This window comes from Mauremys reevesii, linkage group 2 (genome assembly GCF_016161935.1).
Source record: "Mauremys reevesii isolate NIE-2019 linkage group 2, ASM1616193v1, whole genome shotgun sequence".
Lineage (NCBI taxonomy): Eukaryota > Metazoa > Chordata > Testudines > Geoemydidae > Mauremys > Mauremys reevesii.
Window position 1 is genome coordinate 269,597,672 of NC_052624.1, and position 23,891 is coordinate 269,621,562.

Consider the following 23,891-nt stretch of genomic DNA (forward strand, 5'->3'; position numbering starts at 1 on the left):
GTACGGGGAGCAGAGAGGGTCAGTGGGGGGAGGTCAGAGAGGCGACGGGTACGGGGAGCAGAGAGGGTCAGTGGGGGGGGTCAGAGAGGCGACGGCACGGGAGCAGAGAGGGTCAGTGGGGGGTCAGAGAGGCGACGGGTGCGGGAGCAGAGAGGGTCAGTGGGGAGGTCGGAGGTGATGGGTGCGGGAGCACAGAGGGTCAGTGGACGGGGAGGTCAGAGAGGTGACGGGTACGGGGAGCAGAGAGGGTCAGTGGGGGGAGATCGGAGAGGTGACGGGTACGGGGAGCAGAGAGGGTCAGTGGGGAGGTCAGGAGGTGGCAGTGCACGGGAGCACAGAGGGTCAGTGGGGAGGTCAGAGAGGTGGCGGGTACGGGAGCAGAGAGGGTCAGTGGGGAGGTCAGAGGCGACGGGTACGGGAGCAGAGAGGGTCAGTGGGGGGTCAGAGAGGCGACGGGTACGGGGAGCAGAGAGGGTCAGTGGGGGGGAGGTCAGAGAGGCGACGGGTACGGGGAGCAGAGAGGGTCAGTGGGGGGAGGTCAGAGAGGCGACGGGTACGGGGAGCACAGAGCGTCAGTGGGGGGAGGTCAGAGAGGCGACGGGTACGGGGAGCACAGAGCGTCAGGGGGGGGAGGTCAGAGAGGCGGCAGTGCGGGAGCACAGAGCGTCAGTGGGGAGGTCAGAGAGGTGACAGGTGCACGGGAGCACAGAGCGTCAGTGGGGAGGTCAGAGAGGAGGCACGGGAGCAGAGAGGGTCAGTGGGGGGAGGTCAGAGAGAGGTCAGTGGGGAAGGTCAGAGAGGTGACGGTGCGGGAGCAGAGAGGGTCAGTGGGGAGGTCAGAGAGGTGATGGGCACGGGAGCAGAGAGGGTCAGTGGGGAGGTCGGAGAGGCGAGGGGAGGGAGCCCAGAGCGTCAGTGGGGGGAGGTCGGAGAGGCGACGGGTACGGGGAGCACAGAGCGTCAGTGGGGGGAGGTCAGAGAGGCGACGGGTACGGGGAGCACAGAGGGTCAGTGGGGGGGCGGTCAGAGAGGCGACGGGTACGGGGAGCAGAGAGGGTCAGTGGGGAGGTCAGAGAGGCGAGTGCACGGGAGCAGAGAGGGTCAGTGGAGGGCGAGGTCAGGAGGTGTGGGTACGGGAGCAGAGAGGGTCAGTGGGGAGGTCGAGAGGTGACGGGTGCACGGGAGCACAGAGGGTCAGTGGGGAGGTCAGGAGGTGACGGGTACGGGGAGCAGAGAGGGTCAGTGGGGGGAGGTCAGAGGTGACGGGTACGGGGAGCACAGAGGGTCAGTGGGGGCAGGTCGGAGGTGACGGGTACGGGGAGCACAGAGGGTCAGTGGGGTGCGGGTGGGACTGAGGGGAGGGAGGGGAGGTCAAAGAGGTGACGGGCACCGGAAGGGGTCAGTGGGGAGGTCGGAGGTGACGGGTACGGGGAGCAGAGAGGGTCAGTGGGGGGAGGTCGGAGGTGACGGGTACGGGGAGCACAGAGGGTCAGTGGACGGGGAGGTCAGAGAGGTGACGGGTACGGGGAGCAGAGAGGGTCAGTGGGGGGAGGTCAGAGGTGACGGGTACGGAAGCACAGAGGGTCAGTGGGGGGTCAGAGAGGTGACGGGTACGGGGAGCAGAGAGGGTCAGTGGGGGGAGGTCAGGGAGGTGACGGGTACGGGGAGCACAGAGGGTCAGTGGGGGGGAGGTCAGGGAGGTGACGGGTACGGGGAGCACAGAGGGTCAGTGGGGGGGAGGTCAGGGAGGTGACGGGTACGGGGAGCAGAGAGGGTCAGTGGGGGCAGGTCGGAGAGGTGACGGGTACGGGGAGCACAGAGGGTCAGTGGGGAGGTCAGGAGGTGACGGGCATGGGAGCACAGAGGGTCAGTGGGGGGGTGGGACTGAGGGGAGGGAGGGGAGGTCAGAGAGGTGACGGGTACGGGGAGCACAGAGGGTCAGTGGGGGGAGGTCGGAGGTGACGGGTACGGGGAGCAGAGAGGGTCAGTGGGGGGAGGTCGGAGAGGTGACGGGTACGGGGAGCAGAGAGGGTCAGTGGGGGGAGGTCGGAGGTGACGGGTACGGGGAGCACAGAGGGTCAGTGGGGAGGTCGGAGGTGACGGGTACGGGGAGCACAGAGGGTCAGTGGGGAGGTCAGGGAGGTGACGGGTACGGGGAGCACAGAGGGTCAGTGGGGGGAGGTCAGGGAGGTGACGGGCACCGGAAGGGGTCAGTGGGGACAGGCGGTGGGGGCGGGGGGGTTGATCATCGCGGAGCGGAAGGAGGCGGGGGAGGACGCAGGTCCCGGGAGGAGTGGCGGCGCTTGGAGGGGGAGGGGCGGGTGCCGGGGTCACTGAGGACGGGACGGGATGGGGGAGCCGAGCCGCCCGCCCCTGACACTCACCGAGCCGCCCCAGCGCGGGCGTGGGTGGAACCCGGAGCCGCCTCTCCCCGCTCGGCTCGAGGCAGCGCTGCAGCCGGAGCCCCCGCGGAGGGGACGGACCGATCTTGGCAGCACCGGGCCGCCGCAGGGAACAGGCTGCAACCACCAGGGAGACCGTGCGGGCGTGCGAATGACCCGGATGTACCGGGGGGCAGCAAGCAGGTGATTGCGCCTGCGCGCCGGTGACCTACACGTTGCGCATGCGCATGCACCTGCCTAAACTCTGCGTATCTCGGTCTCTGAACTGGTTTGGAAAGCGAGGCGGGCGGGTACGGAGACCAGTTCTACCTCTTAAAGGCACAGCGCCACCATTTTCGGCTGCAGAGGAAACCCACAGGCTGCCTCCTATTAGCCTTAGCCTCACGCCCTAAACTACCGGCCTGAAGGCCCGAGGGGCAACTCTGGGGCTGTGGAGGGCCCTAAGGGACGGGGCCCTAGGGACAGGTCCTCTTCCAGGAGAAGTTCCCCCATCACCCCAGTTCAACCATCCCAACGCCTGCTTCCAGGTGAGGAAAGTAGCAGGATTTCTACCACACCCAGCGAGTTTCACATGAGGCCTGCAGGCCCCCAGCTTTGTCCCACACTTGCTCAAAGGGGCAAGGAGTCTTTGGCAGCAAGGTGCCCACCTTCCCCGTCCCTGCAGGACCCTGGGGGGAATCAGACGTATGAGGAGCAGCCCAGCACCAAGCACCCCGCCTCTCTGACAGATGTTACTGCAGTGCTGTTTAGTGCCTGCTTGGGCAGCACCTTGTAGAACCAGGCCTTGCTGCTTTATGGAAGGTGACCAGATGTCCTGATTTTATAGGAACGGTCCTGCTATTTGGGGCTTTTTCTTATATAGGATCCTCTTACCCCCACCCCCGTCCCAATTTTTCACACTTGCTCTCTGGTCACCCTACCTTTATGGGGCACCTGAGCACTGCCTAGATCAGCCAAAGGCAGAGCTTTTGCCTTTGATGGCCCTAAGTCAGCAGTTCCCAAACTGGGAGTCGCACCGTCAGCGGACGTGGGTCGTGGTAATCTCTAGTAGGCAGAAGATGCCATTTTGCTCCGCACAGCATGTCTTCGTATATATGGTGCATGCAAGCTATACCCAGTGTGACCTCATACCGCATCATTCATGCAGCATGACCTAACATGGGTCATGCTGTGTGGAGGACACTATGTTGCTCTTCAAAATGCCATTCTCCATGCTGTCTGGGGTCCTGGCCTGAAATTCTTCATTAAAATGAAGTTGTGCATCACACAAAATTTCTTCCCAAATCAATCAGATTGCAAGCTCTGAGCAAAAGGCCTAAATCCTGCAATGAGCTCGGTGCAGGCAGGGCCCCATGCGGGGGAGGGGGGGCAGGCGTACCGTTGCAGAATTGCTGCCACAGTGACCGACCTGTCTACTTGCAGTTAATTACAAAGCACATAGTGAGTAGAGTTTTTTAAAATGTACTATTTGATTTTTTATAATTGTTTTAAAAACTTAAATGCCTTTGTAAAAACCTTCATAGCCACACAAAAACACCCCTTTAATACTATTTGCGTGAAAACCAGTTCTTTGTCTCCTAGGAGTTCACTTGCTCTTTTCTGGATTGTTCCTTGTTTGGAGTCATGAACATCCTTTTTTGACACAGTTACTGTGGAAATTGTTAGGTTGTCACACACTGTGGATTAAGAGACTTTACATGTAGGCTAAGCTGCAGGAGCAAATGAGCAAAACAGAGATCCTGTTTTCTGGGCAGCAGCCTTCAGTAAGAATTCACACACAAAAGGGGAAGAGATCTTATTTTTTTCTGATATCCAAGTAAAACATTTCTTTCAAAATGTTTCCGTAGAGGCCTTAACTGGCCTTTAGAGCGGCTGCATCTTCTGAAGCCAAACACTCTTTTATTATTTAAATTTGACATTGCTGCATTACTAGCTCTAGAGTGTGGTGGCCACATAATAGAATAGGCAAGCTGCCTTTAATGCCAAGAGTCTCAACAATGATCATTTCAAGGCTGCTAGCTTCCGTGCTGTGATTCAGGAACTGTATGAAAATCAGGACAGGTGGGCAAAAGGACAGAAGTGTAGTGCAATGAGAAAGCAGGTGGCTGGCTCTAAGGTTTTAGTGGTTTGGGCAGTCATAAACACAGCATTAAGATGAAAAGAAGCACTATGGGCAGAGATGATTTGTTTTAGAGCAGGGGTGGGCAAACTATGGCCCGGGGGCCACACCAGGCCCTTCAGACATTTTAATCCTGCCCTTGAGTTCCAGCTGAAGAGTGGGGGCCGGGGCTTGCCTCGCTCCGGCCAGGGAGTGGGGTTGGAGGCTTGCCCCGCTCCGTGCATGCCAGGTCTCTGCACGGCTCCTGGAAGCAGCAACATATCCCCTCTCCACCTCCTATGCATAGGGGCAGCCAGGGGGCTCTGCACACTGCCCCCACAGCTCCCAATGGGAGCTGCAGGGGCAGTGCCTGTGGACGGGGCAGTGCGCAGAGCCTCCGGACTGCGCCTCTGCTTAGGAGCCGGAAGGGGGACATGCTGCTGCTTCTGGAAGCTGCTTGAGGTAAATGCTGTACGGAGCCTGCACCCCTGACCCTCTCCCGCACCCCAACCCCCAATTTTGTGAGCATTCATGGCCTGCCATACAATTTCCATACTCAGATGTGGCCCTCAGGCCAAAAAGTTTGCCCACCCCTGTTTTGGAGGAACCACACTGAAAGGCTAAGAGGAGTGTAGCCACCAGGAAGCTTAACTGGTTCAGCTACTTCCTCTTCAAAAGAGAGGAAGTCACGTTTATTGCTGGAACTGTCAATAGTAATGAATATGGAGTTCCCCTCAACCCCACTTTAGTAAAGAGAGTGAGGAACAGAAAACTCAGAGATTCAGATCATAGACATGTACTCACTTTATTATTACCATTGCTTCTGGCAGGACTAGTGCATATGTCCACTCATGCTGTTATCCATACTCTGATAGACTATAACAAAGCTTCTATACAGACTGGTAGGAACTAAGGGCGGGGGGATCCACAAAGGTACTTAGGCACCTAAGTCCCATTTTTAGGCACCACTGCAAGCCACAAAACTGCTTGGCTGTCACCTAACCTTGTAGGCCTCTACCCTCACTCTGCACCCAAGTTTATTTTGGCCTTTGGGTACCTACACTGCAGCCTCACTCTAGGTGCCTCTATTCTGCCTGAGCAGGCTCACTGCTGCCTCACAATAGGTGTCCGAGCACCTATGTCCCACCTAAGCGATTCACGAACCAGGTAAGATTTGGCTGCTCAAGTCACATGTGGGGGCCTGATCTAGTAGGCAGCCTCTGAGCATGCCTCCTGGATTGGGCCCCTCGGGCAAGTTCACACAAACGCAGAATGACTGCCCTCTGTCCCCAGGCTCTCTCTCTGGCCCATTTAAATATGTCATTGTTTAATTAAAGCAGAACAACTTGAAGAGGAGAAATTGAGAGAGACTATTCTATAGCCTAGTGGAGAGGCAATCACCTGAGAGGTGGCAGATCCCTGTTCAAATTCTTCCTCCTCGGGAGGAGCAGGGGACTTGAACTGGGGGTCTCCAACATCCTGGGTGTGAGCACCCTACTAGGTCAAAGGTTCTAAAGGAGGGCCTCCTCGCCCCTCCCTAGCTGTTTTGTTTCAGGTCCCTCATGGACCTCAGATAACCAAGCACCTATCTTCCCCCAGTTCATGGAGCACTAGCAGAGCTAGGTGCCTCCCTGCAGCCCAGATGTAAATGCCTATCTGAGAGGTGCAGGGCTTAGCGCACACACCTCTGGTTGGAGTCTCCCATTGGCTACGTTAGGCAGTTCCCCATCTAGCATGCTGGCTTTGTGGATTGCAGTCTAAGGCACCCATCTGTCCTCAGAGTACAGGGAGTTTAGGTGCTGAACTCAAGCTTTGTGGATCGCAATATTGTTCCTGTGACTTTCTGGGGCCCTAACAGTTAGCACCGTGACGGTTAGCATTGCAATACCCAAGTCCCTTCATGGATTCCACCCTTAGCGCTGTGCATGGATACGTGGACTCAGTGCTGAGCAAACTAAAACCTTTAATATATATTTATAGTGGATCTTTGGGCTCAGAGTGGCTGCTTTATGGTGCACTGCTTGGCATACTTCAACCACAAAACCTGTCCAAACAGCCTAGGGAGGATTGCTCCAGTGCAAGGGTGATTCTCCAGTGACATACAGCCAACATGCCACAAAATCCAACCTCCTGCTGCAATAGGCATAATTAGATAAAAGGAGAAGTGAGCATGCTCCCTGGGCTATGCTGATCCTGGGCTTTGTTTTTGGTCCTTATGGCTACTAAAAGCCTATGTACGAGCCAAGGGCGGGCTGCTCTAAAACAGCACAAGAAAGAAGAGATTCACTGAGCAGCACCAAGATCAGGGAAGTGGAAGGGATTTGATTTGTCCTCCATGCAGTTTGGATGAACCTAAGAATTTAACCCATAATGTTCTCTGCTGCCCTCCTATGACATTTTCTCTCTAAACTAGTTGATAAAAGTGGTGGCTGATAGGGGGTATGGGTACCATCCACCCTGAAATGCGCAACTCAGTCTCAGATTTTCATGGATCAGTCTCATCCTACCGCTTGTAGAACCTTTAAAAACCTCATATTTAGGTGCCAATCCTACTCCCACTGATGTCCAAGCCATCAATTTCAAGGAGACTCTGAATCATGCTTTCCGTTTGGGTTGCATGCAATATCATGGTTGAATGGTATCATGTCATCAAATGACCAGATCCTGTCCTCATAGTGCAGATACTTTGTCCCATTAAACACACGTACGAGCACATAACCTTGACTGAGGGTTGAGGACTTGGGCTATTGAGGACATTGTAAGCAGAGCTGACAGAAGAGCCCTACTGAAACAATAGAAAGGTTTATTACAGTACTTCCACTGGAGTTTGCTGTTCTCAGAAGCTGTAACAATCGTGTGTCCCAAGCTGGGCACTCAACTGAATTACTCAACATTAGGGATTACTTTTTGAAAGTATCCACTAATGACTACAAAAAAAGCTCTGAATACCATTAATTTTGCCTCAGATCTTAACTCCAAGTGTTCCCCTCTAGTATAAATACCTCTGAACGGCTTCTTATTAGACTAATAGTAACAGAGACCAAGACGAGACCACCCTTGCCAGTTAGTATCACATAAATTGTAGGTGACAATTGTTGCTGTCAGCTGCTTCATACACCGGAACATCTCCAAGTTGGATTTTATTGTACAGCACAACGCCAATGTAGGAGTCTGAAGACAGATCTGTCAGTGAATTAGTAAAACCACAAATCTGCTCTAAAATGTTCCCCAAAACTAATAATTAACTTGTATACATTTTTAAAATAAGTCCCGAGCCCAAGGGAGCCAGGCACCATGAACAGTTACAATCGTTCTATTACTTTTAATTTTAATGGCAGCCTAAGGGAGAAAGTCAGAAATAATAATAATAAAGAAAAAAGGAAGTTCTCTTTTGTCATTTGTACACAGCAATCACAATCTGGTGCATTGTCTAGTAGTGTTTATCCAGGGGGCCCATTAAGTTTTCCATTACATGTCTCAGTGTGGAAAGCAGGCTTTTCCCCATATCCAGAGGTTTTTTTTCCATTAAGAGAATTTTTTACTGTAAAATCTTAAGAATGAAAGACAGCAGTTGCTTTTGCAGCAATCCTTTGTTATATGGGAACAGTGCATATCACCTTTCTGCTACAAATAAAACTAAGGTTATGTTTTCCCACTTTCAGATTTCTCTGCTCCAGTCACCGTGTCTAACGCTTGGGAGACTACTGAAGTAGTTGCCTTCGGACTGTACTGTCCTTTAAGGCTTTACACATTTAATTTCAGCAAGTACAAATCCTGCAATATAACAGATATTACCTCGCCAACCTTGCCTCTTCAGAAATATAAATACTTGTAACAAAACATGAATCAACTATGTAAATTTCAACATGTAGAGACAAAACAAAATGCCAAGGTCAGATTGTCCTATGCTTACAAGAATGCCTGTAGGGTTTTCCCCAATACAATAACAGTACTTGACATTGTGTGTAGCCATTCACCCCAGGATATCAAAACGCTGTTTTTAAAAAGTGGCTGTTATCTCCATAAGACAGATGCAGAAATTGAGGCACAGGGAAATTAAGCAATTTACTCCAGCAAATCAAGGGCTAAATTGGGAAAAGACCCCAGATATCCTGACTGCCACTCTCATACTCTAACCACCAGACTATGCTGATTGCATCAGTCATTTCTTTTATACAATTACTTGTACCAAATGATTAGGGCAGTTCCCAAGTCTGGCGTGGCCAAGGCCCTAGGACAACAAATACAGTACATCCACAGCTAGCGGACAGTTCCTGAAAGTCAAGAGATACCCGTGGGTACGGTGTTGGCCCATGATCAGAGAGAACGTTGATATTACAACAATACAGCTTCTTTGTTGTGATATCATCACTGCCTGCCTTCTGCATTTCTGCCTGCTCGTATGTGGTGGGGGAGAGCAGTAGACAAAAATTGGCAGGTGTTGAAACTGCACTACAAACAGGACTGTAAAATAACGATAAAGGAAGGTCAGAAGAGAAACTGCAGCTTTTAATTTAATTGTACTTTGTCCCCATTATAAAATAGAGCAACATCCCGTACACTATGTCGAGTCTTTGATTAGCTTGTGGAGCTGAGTACAATGCAGAATTCCCCCAGTAACTGGGGGGACAGATTATTATTGCACTGGAGGGTAATTCTTCATCGGATGTGCCACTGTGTTCTGAAAGCTATTGGTAGCAAAAGCGAAGTGGAAGAGTGAAAGAGAAACCAGTTTAAACGATGCTCTAGACAATTCAGTGTTGTCCAAATCAGGAAGCAGTGGCTAGAAAGAATTCAGAACTACAGAACCTTTGACTAGATTCAAACACAGGCTCAGTGATTCATTTTGGCCACAATCAGCAAGGGTGTGATCCAAAGCCCACTCAAGCCAAGCCCACAAAAATCCTTTCACTTCAACAGCCCCAAACTCTTTAAGCATGTGCTTAAATATACCCTGTTCAGCAAAGCACTCAAGCAGGTGCTTAACTCACATGCAAGTGACTAGATTTAAGCACATGTTTAAGTGTGATGTTGAATAGGAATGCACTGCTGAATCAGGGCCTCCATGACCTCAGGCATCTTACTTGACCCTCCCTTCTGCATTGGTCAGTTCAGCTGTAAACTTTGGTCAACAGCGAGGACCTCACCCAAAGCTAGATAGCGTGTCTGTAGTGAGTTTTCATGTTTAGCCATCCGCTCTCCCCCTTTCAATAGTCTAAGTCAACAGTATTCCAACTAATGAATATATTCACTGTTACAGGCAAGGAAGAGACAACATTTTAAAAAGACAGGACTAATTACCCTCCACCAGAAAAAGAAAATTATTTCTATAAACCCAATCCTGCACTCCTGATGCAGGCAAACTCCACTGATTTCAGTGGGAGTTGTGTTGGCCTCAGGAATGTAAGATCAGCTTTTAATTTGATTATGTCCTTCGCTGAAATGTTGTTGCTTTTTTAATTAGGTGCTGACTTCATCCATTAATAGAATTATTAGAACATCATTTTATGCATAATTGTTTTGACTGCGTCTAGTTGTCCTCCAGGGACTAGTCAGAGGATCACTTTAATTCTGCTCAGCTGTTTTCCCCTCTACAGTTTCACCTGTAACATCATCTTTAGATCACATGAGCATTCAAAACCATTGTTTTTCAATGGTAGACTAGCTAGGTGACTTAGTTAAAGGACCTCTGCTAAATGGCTGGGGAGAAATATTTTCTAGTGCTGAGTCTAAAAGTCAGCATATAAGCACAAATATAACCAAAACAATAATAGGCAAAGCCAGGTGTAACATAGGCATAAAACAGCGGTTCTCAAGCTGCAGCCCAATCAGCACACAGCTGTGTCCCATGTGACATCCTCAGGGCCATACAGGTAGTATTGGTAAATACAAACATTGATAAATAGGTTCAGAACCACTGAGTGGATTATGTAAGGGCCTGATTCTTCAAGCTGCTGTGTGCCCTCAACTCCTATTAACTTCAGTGGGATCTGAGGGTGCTCAGCACTTTGCAACATTGAGACTTGTTTCTGCCACTATTCTGCTTCTGTGCCTCGACGCCAATCTGAAAACTCCCCCATTCCGGTCTTTGGTTCCATCTACACTGCCCCTCCTCCCCCCGTGACATGCACACACACCATCCCCCCCAAAAAACCTGCTCTTAACCGGATTATCTAACCTGTTTTAGCTATTTTGAGTTAAAAGAGCAGTGAAGCCAGGGCAACTCAGCTTTTAACTCTCTTTAGCAGCTTGAGTTCAGCCTTAAGATTTCCTGGAGCCTTTAACTCAAGCTGCTAAACCAAATTAAAAGCTGAATTGCTGTGTCTTCACTGCTACTTTAACCCAAGTAACGCAATGCAGGTTGGCTAACCTATGTTAAGAACAGTTTTTGCAATGTTAACATAGGCTCTGTCCTGCTCAGAGAAGTAAAAGTGATGGATTGATTCACCAAAACCTGTTTTGTGACATCCAAATACATTTTCATTTATAATTTGAGCAGGGTTGAACACACAATTTCTAAATGGTGGGGGAAAAAACCTAACAGACATTAGTCAGTGTCATCAGCTATGTGTCTATTTTTAAAATACACACTATATTCAATGCAATTTACATCAATGTGCTCTTAAGGGTCACCATCTGAAGAATACCATTAATTGGTGTAGGGGATTTTTAAAATAACCCCCAATTTTCTATTAGACCATACTATCTTCTCAACACAAGATCATTGTATCATTTTTCTGCAGATTAAGGAATCCCAAACCACCACCACATAGTATATTTGGATTTTAACATAAAAAAAGTATGTATTATTCACTATCTGTCCCAAGGTACCCAGCAAGCTAGAAGCACAGACATAGCCTAATCCTGTACTCCTATCACAGGCAAAACTCCCACTGATGGCAAAAAGAATTTCACCTGCTTAGGGAATATGGCAGCAGGTCCTTTTTGTGTCATGTGATCATTGCCAGGTGTCTGGAGGACAGACAGAACACAGAGTCAGCCTGATTCAGCCAAGGACTTGAGCACAGGCTTGACATTACAAAAGTGCTTTGCTCAATCAGGGGAGAATAGCAGAAAGGTGGTGTGATGAGATGTCAGACTTCTCCATCTTCCCTTTCTTTCAGAACTTGAGCATAACGTCTTTGAAATCTTTACTGCATACTAAACTTAAATCTGGCATCAGATTCAGCCCTTTAAAGTTTACAGTCAGAAAAGTGACTAAAATAGACACCAATATTCCATTTTTTGGAAAGCTTAAAAGTATATTTAATAGAAGAGAAGATTTTTCTGATCCGTCTATAAACTCCATGTAAGAGATGAAAAATTATGCTGCATCCTTTCTGGGGTTTTTTAATCACTCGTAATAAAATTTATGCAGTCCAACCGTTGGTGAATATTTTGCTGACAAAGCATGAGGTATAATAGAATCCAGCAACTTCCCCTCTGCAACAGTGTTGGCTCTGTGTATATGCATTATCATGTAATCTTTAATTGCATGATGACATATCTTAATCCTAAGAATTTGTAACTGACTTCAGATAGAGACTTTACTGCAAATATTAGTGAATAATCTGAAATAGCACTTGGCAAATTCTGTTAGGGGAATTAATGACCAATCAACCCGTCCAAAGACTGATTTCTAAAGACTGATGAGAAAAAAAAAAGGCATACACGGAGCTTTAAAATAAATGGATTCAGAATTACAGTTGTGTGTATAATGTTCCTTTCCCAGTACAAAAGGAGAAAAATTAATATAGGCCCTTAGCAACTCAAAGATTTTTGTTCTATTTAAAGATGTTTACTACACAGCTTGGGAACTGCATCTCTCACTTTGAAGCAAAGTTAACTATTGCTATGCTTTACCTGACAAGTGTAGCCACTGAATGTTGCCGTCAATCCAGAGTTAAATATTTTACACTTTTACCTTTAAAAGCAAAAATTTAGCTTTACTTGGCTATTAGCTTTACTTGGCTCCAGAACAATACACGGAACTACTCTGTTTCCCCTTCAATAAAGCTTTTTGGATCTTTACTACTGTCTGATGACCTATTCATTGATATGTGGGGATTAGAGTACAGTAAATTAGAGCACAACACTATTTGGGACAGAATCCAAAAATAACCATCTATTTGATATCAACCCAAGGGATTTCCTAAGGGAATGAAAGCACCATGAAAGTGCAAGTCATCAGTGCTTTGGAAAATGAGACAAATCCATGTCTGAGGAGCAGATGCCTCATTGCTATTCTCCTCTAGGTCATCAGTTCATATCCAGTCCAATAGTGATTGGAAGCCATTAAGCATCTAGTTTTTGGTGGTCTATGTGGCACGAGAGTGGAATTCCTAATGGACAGGGATCCACGTCACAAAGCCACCAATATCCTCACTGGGAGGATCAGCAGAAAGGAATAAAACATGATAGACAGAGACTGAATGAACCACATAGGAGGTCTAGGGTAGAGGTACACTGGTAGGGTGTAGTGAGGTACCTTGCAGTGGCTGAGATGTTGCCAGAACACTTCTGTTTCCAGGGCTGCCAGTCTGACTTTAGATTTCTTGCCAGCACTTAATTAAATAAAATAACTACATTTTAAGGCACTCTATTTTAACCCTTCTTCACTACCTTCCTTAGGAGAACATGGGGAACCTGACAAAGAACTTATCTCCAAACTTAGCACCCACAAATGGCATCCAAGCCCATGCCTACTGGGTCTCAGTAAGTGAAGGAAAGGGGATGTGGTCTGCAAAACAAGATCGTGTGTTATACATACACACAGTTCTGCAAATCCTAAATCCCCCAAATGCTACATGCTGCATGAATCTAACCACATTCCAGGTCTGCTAGAGGAGACCAGAAGCAACATATAACAAATACCCATGGAGGCACTCTATAGAGGTGACAAAAGACCACTGAGGAAGAAAGCTGGGGCACATGGCCTGCAGCACCAGGTAGGATAGCTTGATGGGCTCAATCTAGCACCAAGCCCTTTTATTTCTGGATCTCAGATTCCTCCAATACTAGGTAGGGGATGCAGATTCATGGAATCTGCTGCTACCAGCCCTGAATTCAGGTGCATTTTCATACCTGCATTTCAGTTAACGGCTCCTTCACAGCACATGGCAGAGACAACGTGGCCCAGTTTTACTGTATATTCTATTAGAGAGCAAGCCCTTGACGTGCCAAGCTTCCCTCAACTCCCATTGAATAAAAGGTGAGTTGAGTGTGGTAAGTCCTTGCATGTTTCGACTCTGACCCACTCAGTAAGTTCTGAGTACAATGGGCTTAGGTACACTTATACAATATAGATGTGGGAAGAGTTCTTAATACTATGATTGTTTATCATTTGAATTCTCTTCAGATTTACTTTCAGATAGTGATTCAACAGTTTACATTTAATTCCACTGGTCTAAAAACAAACCTTAGAACTTTGTTATAAGAATTGTGTCCAGTGCTGCAAATGAACCATAATGTTTTGTGGGGGTTGGAGGTAGGAATTCTTGCTCTTTAATAATTTGCACTGTACTTGTAGTGAGAAGTGAAATGGCCTTTTCAAGAATATCAGAAAAATATCCAGCCACAAATGTTGCTACTCCCTTAAAAAAATTTAATAGGCCAGGGGTGCTGGAACAATTTGTATAGTGGGGGTGTGGAGAGCCATTGAACCAAACTGTAAACCCTCTCTATAATGGAAACCACTTCAAGCCAGGGGGTGAAGCAGCACTCCTAGTTCCCAGCACCTATATCAAAGTCTGCTTTTTGAACCATCATGCAAGCATTTCTGAGCAGAAAGTCATTCAAGTATCTCTAGAAGATTGGAAGTTAGTGAAAAAAAGTTAGCCAGGAGGCAGGGATATGGCAACAGAGCAAGCCTTACTACATATTGCCTATTATACTACCATTAAAAAAGAGCTCCCGCTGTCAGTTAACGCATGGGGACAACAGAGACTCACAGGAAATGGATCAGCCCAGTCCACTGAAGCGTAGGCTTCTGACCTGCTGTTTCTGAGAAGATGTTGCCTGAATGTCCTCTGCTGCTGGTGCCAATGCTCTGTCCCAAGAGTTCAGACAATGATACGTGCTGAATTTTAGCACATCAGGTGGAGTGTAATGACTTGTCGTGAACCACATGCAGCTGCTAGAGCCAAAGCCACTTCAGGTTCCTCTCTGTCATTAATGTTGCAAAGGCGGCTCTTCCCTTCCCCCATGGGAATACATAAGAAGGATTTGCATTGCTTAGAATCATAAGAGGAAGTTGCATTAACTCAGACATTGACTGAGAATGGTACTTTCCTTGCATTGTGCACATAGGATCATGCCTGCTAGAGATAAGTGGAAGGGGAAGACCCAACAGCCTGTGCACTATGTAAACGATTCAGAGGCAGTGAATCCCTAAGAAAATGAGAACCTAGAAACACCACAAAGTCCACAACCACTAGGCAACATGCTATACAAAAATCCATGGGGCAACCTAAAGTTTCTCTTTGCTGCCTTTGACAGCGCACTCTCTCCAGCAGCTCTGGACAAAGTAGGGAACACTGGGCTGAATCCTACATTCCCTGTGCATTCAAAACTCCCATTGAGGTCCAAGGATTGCAGAATCAGGTCCATTATACATGATGGATCTGCAGAATCAGGCCCATTATATTCAACGTGTTCACTTGAGCAAATTCTTCCCTTTCAGGCATCCCCGTTCTCCTCCCTTGTCCCCTAGGAGCGACTGAGCTACCATGAGAGTCTATGGAGAGAAACAGTCTTGCTGTTGTATTGTTTGCACGAGAGATCAGAAGAGTCCAGTCGTAAGACACACATACTAGCAGTCAACGCCAAAAAGCATTTTCAATCTGAATATAAACGAAGAGCGCAAACTAGTGTGGGTGGCTAGGTCTGGTAATACAGCACACCAAGTAAATTAGATGTAAGGCCCATCTTTTTGCTATTTGTACAGCACCTAGCACGATAGGGACCTGGTCCATGACTGGGGCTCCTAAGAGCCACAGCAATACATAAATCTTAGTGCAGCTAAAATATTTATATATTTTATACATACAAATTTATCTGGTAAACACTAATTACATAAACAGAAAAACTGGAGGTGGACCTGAACTAACCCCTCCCCCCAAAATCTCAGGGTGGGTCTCCTTCCCTTCTTCAGCCGGAAGTTTTCATGGTGTTTGAAACCCACCTCGAACAGAAATTAATTTCAAGCCAGCAACCACAGCAAAGATACTTGGTTCCAATCCTTAAATAGATATTTGAATAGCTTGTTCATTCATAGGGAATCCTACTAATGTTCTAATTTGATAAATTGTCTTTGGCAATTGCCTGTTGATATTTGTGATATATGGAACATATTAAAGAGAGAACGTTGCTCCTTACAGTAAATATTTCTTGAGGCCTCAACAAAACCAGAGTGCCAGATGAACCTACTAATGGACAATAGATCATATTTTGGGGACACGGCCAGACCTTTAGAGGGAGCAAGCTGCCTCAGGAGTCATCTGCAAACACAAAACAGCAGCTTCTGGCCTCATTCAGTTTTGTTAGTGGCAAAGGGTTTGAGGAAACAAGCTTGGTTCTGTGATTTACTTTTTTAACGTCATGCTGGTGAAAAGTTCCAGACCCACAGCTCTGAAAACTAACACCCCCACTCCTATATATGCTGGCAAAGGACACAGCATCCTCCCTACCATCGTGTTTCAGCCCTGACCTGGAGTTGTGTGCTATGAATTACAAATTCATCCCTGACATAACTCTATTGTCTCCCAGGGAATTACAGTAGGGGTTAAAATGGCTCTACGTCATCAGGAGTGCACAGAAGAAGAGCTCCTCCACCTGTTGGCTGCAAAGGGAGGGATGAATTTGGTGCTACACCTTCCTGAGGCACAGTGCAGAAGGCACAGCCTAGTGGGAGGAAGGCCAAAAGATGGCTTTAAAGCCACCTTTGCACAACATGAATTCTGGGCTGGCTGGAGGCCAGTGCAGCCCCCAGCATAAGTTAGAGCCACCTGCGAAGCTGCTCTAGTTTATGGCTGCTTATGGAGCAAAAAAAGCCAAAGGCTGCGAGGAGGGCAATCTAGGGCTGCATACGCTTGCACCACAGAAATTCTTCCCCTTGGTTACAGTGACTGTATGTCATCAAAATGGCATTACCAGAACTGGAGTGGAAACCAGAGTAGGCCCAAAAGTATTTTACATTGCCTAAATAGTTTACTGTTGCAAGAACAGTAAGTTGGGTGTTCGTGATAGACTGTCTACACCTGAACTAGAGTCTTCTCTCTCTCTCTCATTATAAGAAAGGGCATCAATGTGAACATCATGATAGAGAAGCCAGCCCTCTGTGCAAACTTTTCAAAAGGGCTTTAAGATATTGTTTAACTTGATTTCCAAGTGACCTGTAACTTCTGTAGGCAGGTTGGGGATATAAGGAAAACTCCCAGAGGTGGAGGATCTGCGATGGCATGGCTGAACGAAACTAACGTTACCTACCAAGTTTGTTTTTTGGTTGACTTTCAGGTTATTAGTTCTTAGAGTCCTGCTCTTGGGCTTCTCTGTGCCATGTTAGAGGACACGATTCTAGGAATCTTTGTCCCCAGAGCTCTCTTAATACAAGTATCCTGTGGAGTTAGTAATAAAGCTTTGAGGTCTGGCAATGGCCTCCAGTTATTCTGTTGGAGTTAAGGAACAGCCCTGAGACTCTAGAGAAAATGTCCACCACTCTCCAGCTGGAAGGATGTGATAGCGATGCAAGGCCATGGAGGCTGAAGGACAGATATATAGGAGAGCCATCTCTGTGTGTGTCGGTGGGAGGGGGTAAAAATCCAGAGACCTCTAAGAAGCATAGATTTGAGGAAAGATATAAAAAGGAGCATCTAGACACTGCCAGGCCTTCTGAAACTTTTTGCAAAGATACAGATCTCACTGGATTTCAGGTTACTCCCTTGACAACAGAAGTCCTTTAATGTCCTAGGCAACCTACTACCAAGCATCCATCTAACTGTGGAAGCAATTGCTCAGCAGTGCTTTAATAATCTGCACATTCCCAGAAGTTATAATTTTGTACCTTCAAATAAAGCAGTTTAAAATAACTAGTGCAAAGAGGAAGTGTTCTGTATTTCCAGAGCAGTGAAACAGGAAGTCCAACTCTGCTGTCAATTTTTGATAAGTCAGTAGTTCCTCAGTTGAGATGTCTTACCATCAGACATGGCAATGTTACGAATTTAGGACATGACTTCCAGTTCATCTGACTTTATTATTCTCTGTATTTCAGTCACTAAAAACTTCCTTCCCTTTCTGGGTTCACAGCTCCTGGGCCGTGCAGCAGTAAGGCTTACTGGAGGTCAGTGGTTTTCAACCTTTTTTCATTTGCGGACCCCTAAAAAATGTGAAGGTATAGACCCCTTTAGAAATCATAGAGTCTGTGGACCCCAAGGGTCTGTGGACCACACGTTGAAAATCACCACTATAGGTTGATGAAATCAATGGGTTTTTTCCCTTAAAGGCCCACAGTCAAGATTGATGGGACACAAGTTGACTGACATGGTCCCATTTAGACAACGTGTAGCTCAGAAACTCAGATTGAAAGTGGTCAGTTTCTCCCACAGTTGTCCCACTAAGGTCAAATGGGTTGACTAATATTAGTAACTGCTGACCAGTGTGGGTAAGAAGTTAATGGTGTTCCTTTTTAAAACATGCCTTTGCTACTGCCACAAACAGTGCATGAATTACTGTCCATTAACTGCACTCAGAAGATCGTGTGTGGCTTTATTTAGCATGACTGGTTTGAATTACACAGAATTGAGGCTGAAAAGCAAGTCCTTTCTGATGGGACCATTGGCAAGAGGGGTTAATTTTTAGACCTACTAATGCTGATAAAATTTTAAAAGTCTTGCAAGTAGTTTTTATGTATTCTGATTACAATGGACTGAGAATTGTTTGTATATTGGTCCCCACTTTTTGCTGTGAGTGATTCCAACTTTTCACACAGTCCCCTTGGCAGTTACTATAACTGACATAAGTATTTTGGAGGCATCGAGTGCATCTTAGCTTCCAGGGTTACAGTGATTATTGCTGACAGGTTCTTTGTGGAATTACAACAAATTAGGTTGCAGATTAGGTTTCCATAATACCTCTAGCATCTATATTATTTCTTAAATACAGAGGGTTGCAGTCTAATGGTGTGAGAGCCAGGTGGATTCTGAGTTCTTCCAAGTCTGGCTGAGCTTTACTCTTACTGAGACTTTCTCAATAAGAGCCAGGAAGAGAACCCAGGAGTCCTGATTCTCAGTTTTCTACCCTAGCTAGTAGATTTTATATCCTCCCTTGTCTAGGCAGCAAACTTTGAAAAATAAAGGAGAGCTTGCACATTAGGTACTATGGTAATAAATACAATGTAGATAGACAAGAAGGAGAGATTTGTTGCAGTACTTTTGCAAGTAAGATGGGTTGATACACTTTTTTTGTTTGTTTTGTTAGAAATGCAGCACAATTCAATACAAACTTCATCAAACCAAGGGAGCCAGTGGGAACAGGAGCCACAGTGATGTATTAAACACATGCCCGATCCTACAAGGATCCTTCAGCATCTCTTGGGTGGAAAGATCCTAGAAGGGTGAGAACTTTCATATTTAAATAAAGGGTGAGTATAAGAGTATGTACCACAAAGATTGGTGCCGCAAGCTCTAGGGCTAAGGCAAAATTAGCTTATGCTACGCCTCATAAAGGATCTCAGATGAGAGGGGTTTAAGATAGGTTTGTACTACCAGGATAATTTTCAGATTTCACTTTGCACAGAAGACGCTAAGGCAAGGACACTCCTTTTCCACTGGCAGACAAAGGCTCATATTGCTGAATCCAAATTCCTGCTCCGGCAATTTCTAATACATAGGTATTGTCAGTATACGTTTTCCAGCATTCTGAAGCAGTCCTAAGGCCCAGAATTGTGCCTCTGTGGAGTTAAAGAATGAGGCATCTATGAGTTGGTCATCTCAGTTCAGTCCTAGTGGAGCTGTATGTCTCCATTACAGAAGCCACCACCACACTTGGCGCTTCCTCAGCAAAGGACTGTGCTTGGACACTGTAGTGATGAGTGCCATAGGAAACCTACACATTCGATGATGAGACAGATACGGCACAGAGCCTGAATTAGCTTTGCACCTCTAAAGTTAGGCCTTTCTAGGTCAGGGTTGAGACACAGTGACAGGGCATGATGGGAAAGATCCTCAGCTGGTTGGCCTAGCTCCAATGAAGCTATCACAGCTCCAGTGATGTGTTACTCATGTGGAAAGGGGGCCAATCTTGGCCACTGGAGCTAGGCCAGTTTACAGCAACTGATAATCCAACCTATAATATCTAATCAGATGTTTAGTGATATTTGTAGACAAACAGAACGAACTCTCCCCCCCACTCTGGTGAAGTGAGAGAAGAGATGCATTTTGTTACATACCCGCTGCAGTGCTAGGCCAGGCTGCTGCAAGGTACTGAGACCCCTCCCTTCCCCAGACTTCAGGTCCTTAGAGTCTCCCAAACATGAAAAGAGAGAATTTCCATTTAGAATTTCACTGGAGCTAGGATGACTTATCCAGCTGTGGATCTGACCCTACCAGAGTTCCATGCACTTTAGCAAGAAATTCTCCCTTACACTCTCCCAAAACAAAAGCACAAGAAATACCTTGTTTGGGCCTCAAATAACTTGGTATCTGCCATTTATCCTACAGTAACTTTCACTAAGAAGAAATAACAGTTCATTAGAGTGACTATGGCCTTTCTACACGTTGCAAATTGAATTAAACTTCTAATCAGCCGCTCTAGCTAAACCTCTTACATCTCTATCTGGCCTGTTCATATTTAGAGGCACAGCAGTAAGGCCTAATTGTTTTTTCTCAAGTCTTCCCATGTCTAAGCCTTATTAATTGTGCTGTTTGTATTATAGAAAATCCATTACGTGCTCCTTACCAAGCAATGTAAGGATCTTGTCTAAAGAAACATACTCTAGACCGTATCAGCAACGTTTTAAAAGGTGCTTACTGGTCGCGAGCCTGATCCTGTTTCTACTGGACCCAGCGAACTCGTTGGCATGCCTGTTTGAGTAACACACCCCAGAGCTGCGATTACTTCTCTCTCCTGAAACTGGAGAATCTGCATAATAGACATTTCACTGTTCCCACTGCACAACTACCTACTTGAAAGGCTTCTTGCACCTTCCTCTATAAAACTTGGTACTGGCCACTCAAATAGCAGACCAGATGGACTATCCGGTCCAAACCAACATGGTAATCAAATCCCAGATCCCTTCAGAATTTATTTCCTCTTAGACCAAAAAAAATACAGGGTTAGTGATCCTGCTGTGATGAAAGCAGATACCATTTGATGTTTCCTATTCCTATCAGGCAACTGATGACATGGCAAACACAAGCCCTATTCCTCTTGTCTTTTTAAAAAGGGACTTTAAAAGAATGATCCATTTATAGATAACTCATTTATTCCCTGGACAAGCTGGGAATCAGAATATGAAGTTCTAACCACAAACCAGGCAAATCAACTAGCTATAATTATTTTGTTAATATCCTCTGTATTTCACCACCATTCCTTTTGAAATGCACTGTAGCTTCTTCCTTAAGAAAGAGAGGTGGCTTTTGCATACAGAAGTCGTGCTTGCAGCTCACACCCTGCTGCTGTCCCTTCTCAGACAGGGAAGTACAAAGCCTCAAAAGCAGAAGTGCTTTTCTTCTCACAGGCCAGTCCAATACATTTTTGGCTCTCAGGCTGAACTTCTAGATGGGTTAGCCAATAACAGGTGCAAGATTTGCATTAATAATAACAAAGATTGAAAGGTCTCAAACCCGGCATCTGCTGTAACATAAGGGGATAATCTGCTTTTATTCAAAGGAAATTTATCCAGATCAGTCAGTAATAAAATGGCCCTCCAACATCATGTCAGTCACTTCAGTCTGATACTTGGAGAATCACAAACAGCCTCCAAGGAGCATGCACACACCCATGCATGCCTGATGAAACATTAGCCTGCAACTCCTACTAACTGACAAATGGCAGTCTTTTGAATCATCAATTAATAATGCTGGGCTTCAAACTGGGACTTACTGGAAATCGCAGTGACTGAAACTAGGAACATTATCCACTCACTGGTGTTTCCTTGGGACTGACATTTGCCGTGATTATCTTTATTTGCAAGGGAAGAACATGAATAGTACACAAGAGATACCAGAGTTCTAACCTTATTACTTTTCATCTTCAATTCACTTTACAAACATTAACTAGCTGATCTCCACAACCACATCTGTCCGGTAGGTAAACAGAATTAATCCCATTTTACAAGTGGGGAAACTGAGGCAGACAAGCCAAGTGACCTTAAGGTCACAGAGGGAGTCACTATCAAGGTTTAAAAGCATAACTCAAATTCCTGCCTCCCAATCCTATGCTTAGACCACTAGGACATCTTCCCCATAGAAGACTATGCCTCTTTAAGTCCTATTTCCACTGAAGGTCCTTTTAGTCCGATTCTTCTGTCATGTCCTCTGGTGTAAGTCAGGGTAACTCCACTGACTTCAGTGGAAACACATTAGTGTAAAACAGGTGTAAGAGGAGAATCAGGCCCCAGGGATCTGCAAATGGATGGGTCCAGCCACTCCCTTCTTTGTAATTTACTTCTTTGAGCCATGAGCAGTCCCCATCAAATCCACTCTAGTGCCAATGGCTGAGCTTTCCATTCTTTGTACCTTATTTTATTGCTTGATCAACAAGCTAAGGATTGTGGGCTATTGATTTGTATGGTTATTTTAAGCCCAAGGCAGGGAGAAGAAAATCCCTTTATTGTAAACAAACCTTTTGATTGATTATTTGCGTATTTATGAACTTGCTTTTTTGCCATCTCCATCGAGTGCAGGCAGCAAGGGCTCAGCATTTTGTAAAGAAGCTCTACAAAAAAATCAGTTGAATTGAATGCAGCAAACCCCTTTCTTTCCCTAACTCTGCCCCAATTCCTCTGAGAAGCTCCAAGCCATTCTTGTCCTGGTCTTCACTTGCCAGTTTTGAGAGTTTCAAACAAACGTGTCTGAGATCACATTTCCAAAGAGCTCTGACTGAGGCACCTTTCCTTACTGCTCCAACAAAAAGGAAATCTACTGGTTTGATTACTTTGTTTTATGCATCATTTGCCATAATCCTACTCAACCTCCTGCACATCATCTGCCTTTGCCCCCAGAAAACTCTGGGACTTTTGCAATGAAAAATATAGCTCTCCACATGGACATTTCAACAGGTCATGGTGTCCCCCACTCTAGCTAAGTTAATGGGCTTTGAAATCCTCTGCTAAAAAATGGTGCTGGAATACGACTGGGTTAATAAAACTGCATGAACACCCCAGTGCCGTGGGTAGATCTGAGCCCATGTTGCAGCCAGGAACTGTGACTTGCCCAGGCACAGGAAAGCAGCAGCAAAGCCAGGAATCCCCAAGAGTCCTGAACCCAGGAGCTTCCCTACTCTTCCAACAGAATAGAGAAATTCTGAACTCAAGTGCCAAGTGTAAGAGAAAGATCACCACGCAAGCCCAGGGGCTGCTTGTTTGTCTCTTTTTAAGAGGAGGAGGGAGTCATGCCAGTGCCATAAAAAGAAAACCTTTCCACATCAACCTAACAGCTAGAGATAAAAGTGTCCTGGGTTTTCCCTGTGTGGAATTTCCACCACTCTGACATTTGCAAAACCTCTTCCTTCCCTCCCCACCCCACCCCCAGTGTGAACCAGAGAATTAAAACAAGCACCATAATAGACCCCGGCCTGCATCCTTTGCACTTAAGCCACTTGACTATGATCCCTTTCCCTCATCACCAGTTGTCCCTGCTCCCCCACATGGGGGCTAGAACTCAGAAGCCAGTTATCGAAGGAACACTTCCTTTTATCTCCATTATAGCCAATCTAGGACTAGGAGTGAGGGACGGAGCAGAAGCCCTCATTCCTGCTAAGCAACATTTCCTGAAGGTGATGGGTTTTGGTGGAAGCGGCCCCACATTCAAAGTATCCCCCCACCCCCCCCAATATCATGGTATGTGGAGTACTTAGCAGAGAGGTTTGTAGGACAGTGTTAAAAACAGAACCACCCCCCATCTCTTTCTCACACAAACCTGAAATAAACGTTTTTTTAAAGCTGAAAGAGGAAGTCTCCCTTTAAGACAGGCGGGTGCTTAACACTACGAGGAAGTAGGAGAGTTCAAAGATCTAACCCCCCCCACTCCACACCCCAGTTCCTCAAGGGTGTAGCTGTTGCTTTCCAGCCCCAAACGACACCTCGATTAAACAAACCAGTGATTTCGCCCACCACAATAGACCCAGCACTGGAAATAGCCCTTAGGTGGGCGAGTCCCACGCTCATCCCCAGGCCA

At 46.5% G+C, this 23,891-nt stretch overlaps 1 protein-coding gene and 1 long non-coding RNA gene across 7 annotated transcripts in view; one reads left to right on the forward strand and one right to left on the reverse strand.

The window, feature by feature from the left end:
* The window catches only part of CYRIB (CYFIP related Rac1 interactor B), a 140,662-nt gene that overhangs the window by 115,466 nt on the left and 1,305 nt on the right, over positions 1 to 23,891 (reverse strand). The gene's annotated exons all lie outside the window — the stretch shown is intronic.
* On the forward strand, positions 2,373 to 23,247 carry LOC120397003. Its single transcript, XR_005593614.1, has 4 exons — positions 2,373 to 2,585; positions 17,803 to 17,836; positions 18,973 to 19,108; positions 20,429 to 23,247. It is a non-coding gene; the product is annotated as an uncharacterized LOC120397003 (long non-coding RNA).